Source organism: Monodelphis domestica, chromosome X (genome assembly GCF_027887165.1).
Source record: "Monodelphis domestica isolate mMonDom1 chromosome X, mMonDom1.pri, whole genome shotgun sequence".
Classification (NCBI taxonomy): Eukaryota; Metazoa; Chordata; class Mammalia; order Didelphimorphia; family Didelphidae; genus Monodelphis; species Monodelphis domestica.
The window spans coordinates 65551620-65556911 of NC_077235.1; the positions used below are offsets into that span (position 1 = coordinate 65551620).

General features: G+C 36.6%; 1 non-coding gene across 1 annotated transcript; it reads left to right on the forward strand.

Moving 5' to 3' along the window:
• The first annotated feature begins 698 nt into the window (after window positions 1-698).
• Window positions 699-757, forward strand: MIR7383-5 (microRNA mir-7383-5). Its single transcript, NR_127659.1, has one exon. It is a non-coding gene; the product is annotated as a microRNA mir-7383-5 (primary transcript).
• Window positions 758-5292: the final 4535 nt, after the last annotated feature.

The following is a 5292-nucleotide window of genomic DNA, read 5'->3' on the forward strand; positions in this document are numbered from 1 at the left end:
GGGAAGTTATCATATCTTCTCTGGATATGAATAATTGGTAGTGTTGAACATTTACTGTTAACCCAATCTTGCATTTGGTATTACCTAGTATTCCTTATCTCTTAAAAGACAGTGAAAAATAACATGCAAGAAATTAATTCCTGGAAAGAAAAGCTGGGGGGCTTGGTGGGCACCAGGCATGATAGGCAGACGTATCTAGCTTGTTTTTTAAAGTATAAGATGAAGTAACATGTATGCTTATTACCTTCTTGGACACTGCAAACCCATGTGTGTAGCCACAGCTACATGTGAGAACTATTAAATATTTTAACCATTAGTGATGGGAATTACTCCAAACTCCAAGTAAATGGGAAAAACTCCAAACTAGCAATTTGAGCATCTTAAAATTAGGAAATTTTCACATGTTCTTAAAGGAGAAGAGATATTCATCTTATAGAACATATAATATTCCAGATCTTTGGTATCGTATCTATACCTTCAACTATAATAATTGTCTGTTCTGGTTCCATTCGGTTTGCTCAGTCCAAACAAGAAGGAGGATATTTAGACACATGTAGCCAAAGCAGTGAGTGGCTTTCCCTTTCTGAAGCCTCTGACTCCATATCCAATTCATTAATGCTCTATTAAACCCTTACAGGCCAAGGCCCTTCAAAGGACCTCCCCCACGTCTTTCCTCAGCTCTCATGATTGGTGTATTCCAAGGTACCTGAGGTCCTCTTATTTTGTTTAGATTGTAAGAGGCTCCAGCTCCCTTTGTCTACTCCAATAGAAAACTCTATTTCCTATGCTTCCTGTGAGCCATCTGGTGACACAGCTACATCTGGACCAAGTGGACTTCCTGCCAGCACCTCTCTATTGTGGTTTGTATGTTGTTCAATAAAGCTTATAATTAGAACATCTGAATGTGAAAATGTGTTTCTTAGAATTCTTGATATAACTAGCCAGATGGACTTGGAAAACCTCAAAAAATACTTGGTTACCATGGTTTTTCTATTCATAGCACATATTCAAAATGTACAATATCAGTATGGCTTTGTTTTATTCAATACTATTACTATTTCCTTGTCACAGTTAGCAAATAGGATATAGATGGGTGTGCTCAGTATCATAGGAATCAGTCAACACCTCTGTATCTTCTTCTGAGAGCAATGGATCCCACAGCCAGTACATGGCAGGGGCAGGACTTAATTGGGCCTTGCTGCCTTCAAGGCCAGCTCCTTATCCAATTTTCCATGTTGCCTTTTAGTCCCATATTTGGAATATTAAAAACAAATTAATTAAACTTTTCTCTTCCTGAATTAAGGAGCCATTCTAAAACAAAAGCTTCAGTTTATCAATGGCATATTAAACCTGAGTTGATATGACACAAAGAAGATAGTGGAATCAGTACCATCCTTAAGGCAGGTTTCAGACCTTGCTTAGACCCTATTGTGACCCTAGTCAAGGCACTTAAATCTCCCAGTGCACCCAGAGTGCTCTGTACAACCTTGAAGCTTTTGAAACTGTTCCAATTTATATAGCCTCCTTATCTGACCTTCCCTATACCAATTAAGTTGGCTAAGTTTGGATTAAAGGAAAATGAAGCCTCCTCAAACCCACAAACCTTTTAGCCTTATTTTTCACTTGGACTAATATTTCATAATCTTCTGAAATCAAATAGCATTATCTTATCCTTTAATTAGATAAAGGAGTGGCTTTTGTTGTTCAGTTTTTTAGTCATGCCCAGCTCTTCTTGACCCCATTTGGGGTTTTCTTGGCAAAGATATAGGAGTGTTTTGCTGTTTCCTTCTCCGAATCATTTAACAGAGGAGATACTGAGGCAAACCGGGTACAATGATTTGCCTGGGGTCAGAGGACAAATTTCAACTCATGAAGATGAGTCTTCCTGACTCTAGACCTTCAACTTTCTCCATTACCCTACTTAATTTGCACATAGAGGAATGATTAGTATGTGATTGTCTTAATCTCAAAAACTCCCTCAGAAATACAACACCTAAAGTTCTATTCAGATATTTAGTTGGTTGAATTTGAGTATTAGTAGATGGTTTCATTTTCTCTTCCCACCCCCTTTCTGTAAATGTTTTTCATGGTCCAGGCCTTGTGTAAGGGGAAAAAAGGGGGTTAATTATATTAAAAGTTTGGACTGGATTATGTTTAAAATAGGGTTTCCAGGAATTTAATTTATTCCAAAGAGATTTATTTACAATTTGTTTACAAAATATAGAAAGAGTGAAGTAAGAAAATCAGAGAGGATAGGGTAAGATATCTAGCCTAAGCACTAAGTAATTTACTCCCGGCCCCTGGCTCAACCTGGGCAGGGAGAGTTAGACCTTAGCCAGAGAGGCCTCAGCAAAGCCGAGGACCTGGGGAAGTCTCTCTCAAGAGGTAGGTCTCTCCTGAGACTAGTCTCTTCAGAAATCCAGGAAAATAATCAGCTTTTTCATTCACCACAAGTCAGTCCAAAGGGAGAGATTTAAGGATGGTCTCACCAGGAACAGAATCTAAGGTCCAACCAGCAGATTCTTCCACTCCAAAGAGTCTCCACTCCAAAGAATGAAGAACTCCCTCTCACAGGAAGTAGAACTCCAAGAAGAATTGCATTCAGGCAATTGTAACTCCCTTTTAGACACTTTCTTTGCATCACTTTCTGTACCTTCCCCTATTTTACATCTACCAATCACAGTTGAAGTTTTGCTTGAGGACTGCCCGGGAGCAGTCAGTTTAATTCTGATTCATCACCCACTATTGTACACATGGATCACAAACATCCCCATTTAATGATTAAGTGGGATGTTTACACTTTTGGTGATTAAATCTAAAAATGGACAGGGGAGTTAATTTCATTTTCACAATTAAGGGAAGAGTTAATTTAATTTTCACAATTGGGAGAGTTAAATTTAATCTTCACATTTGGCATCATACTCCTTTCCACACGGGAGTCCTTAACTGTTTTAAAGGAAGAATCCTTTTTCTTAACCTTCTAGAGATCATATATTTTCAGGGCCTAGGAGAATTATCGACAGTAAATATTCTGAACAAAACTCTTCAACTTAATAATTTCTCCCTGCTGGAGAAAAATATACCAATCATTTGGTCTGTAATATGGCTTCCATTAAAGTAATTTACTCAACAACAGACATTAAGTATCTATTCTTGGTGCCCCAAATATTTTACTCACTCTGTAGTTATTTTGAATGGGATTTCCATTTTTGACATTACTTCTTGTATTTTCTCATAATATGCACTATGTAGATATGCTGTTAATTTTTGTTGATTTATTTGGTAGCCTTCACTCAAAGCAAGAAGTATAAGGAAATAAAAATATAAGAAATGGTTTTTGCTCTTTTTTAGCCTTTAGTATGGAGATGTTATATATACACATATAACTTTATACATCAAATGTAGAATTATGTGCAATGCTATGTGAAACTAGTGATCATTAGGATTGTGGAAAGCTTTTGTGAAGAGGTAACATTAAAGACCAGTCCTTGGAGTATGGATAGAATTTCATAGATAAGAGGAAGGTGTGCTTTGGAGACCTAAGGAAAGGATAAGTTCAGAAAGGATAAAACACTTTGCCTCATGCTCCAACTTTTTCAATACCTTCAATCCCAACAGTGATACATTTGTTAACTTTCTGCTAAGCCCTTTTAGATCATGAGCTCTTTGAGAAAAAGAGCCATCTTTTGCCTTTGTATCTCCTATGCTTAGCATAGTATATGGCACATAGTAGGCATTTAAAAATATTTATTGACCAACTACTCTTGCCTACTACAAAAAAGCCTTTCTGAGTCTCAAGCCAGGATACAAGAACCCAAATGGATGGATAGAGCTGTGGACTCCAGAGTGAAGGACACAAAGAGATTATTCGTTGCAGAGCATTGTAAAATTTGAAGAGTAATTTTCTCACAATATTGCAATGTAGTAAGTATTATTAGCTTCATTTATAGCTGAGGAATCTGAGATTTAGCCTAAGGGCATGAAAAGTACTATTTAATTTCCCTAAAGGAACAACTAATCTATGTAACTGGCTGGTTTTCCTGGTGTTCTATGACTTCTTCACCAAAAAACCACATTACTGACAGTTCATTCCCTCTCTATCCCATCTAACATCCCACTGATATCATACCTCTCACTAATTTCTTCTTCTTTCCAGTGTTTTTTTACTTAGTCCATATGCTTACTTGCTTTTTTTGAATAATTGATTTCATTTTTCCCTATTTTTATTTTCTCCCAATTACATGTAAAAATAATTTATAATATTTTTAAAAGAATTGAGTCTCATTGTCTTTTTCCTTCTCTCCCTCCCCTGCTTTTGTGGTTAGCAGTCTGATTTAATTTTAACATGTGCAATCATGTAAAATATTTTTTCTATAATAATTCTTTTTTGGAATGAAATTCAAATTAAGGAAGTGAAAAAAACTGCTTCAGTCTGGATTCACACTCTACAAGTTCTTTCTCTGCAAGCCGATGTCATTTTTTTATTGTGAATCCTCTGGGATTGTTTCAGATCATTGTATTGATGAAAATAGCCAAGTTATTTACAGTTGTTCATTGTACATATTTCTGTCATTGTGTACAATGTTCTGCTAATTCTACTTTGGTTCCTATAAGTCTTTCTTTTTTCTTGAGCTCCTCCTGCTTCTCATATCTTATAGCACTCTACTATTTACACACCACTACACCACAGTACTTTTACACACTGATTTACACCATAATACCATATTACAACTTTGGGAGCTGGCCAGTGGTCTCCCTGAGGGTGAAGGATTGCTCCATCTAGATGTGACAATCCGGTTGAATAATGGAGATGAGAAGCACTGTGTGCTCAGGCCCATGGGCATAGGTGTCACACAGTGTTCTGTCATAGCACAGAGGTTCATTTATTATATAGACTGGTAATTACATACTTCTTTGGAATGCAATCAATTTTCTAAATATGTGTTTCCATGGAATTTAACAACAAGACACGTAGCCTAAGGAGATAGTCACCGAAACATTGTTGCTATAGATGAATGACATAAACAGGATGATCTAGAGGTTAGCTCTCCCTGACCTAGGAGAATCATTGTTACTTTTGGTCAGCTTTCACAATCAATCACAATTACTTAAGAGATGGGTAACAAAACATTTCATAGCTAGGTACGAGGTTAGAGGTCAATTTAATGACAGACAAGATTTGAGGTTTTCCTCAATTTACAAGTTCTAATTTTCTTGTGTTACTTTAAAGCACCTAGCAATGTTATTTTGTTTCTGTCCATAAACAGAATTCAGTGGAGTGTGTCCTGAAGT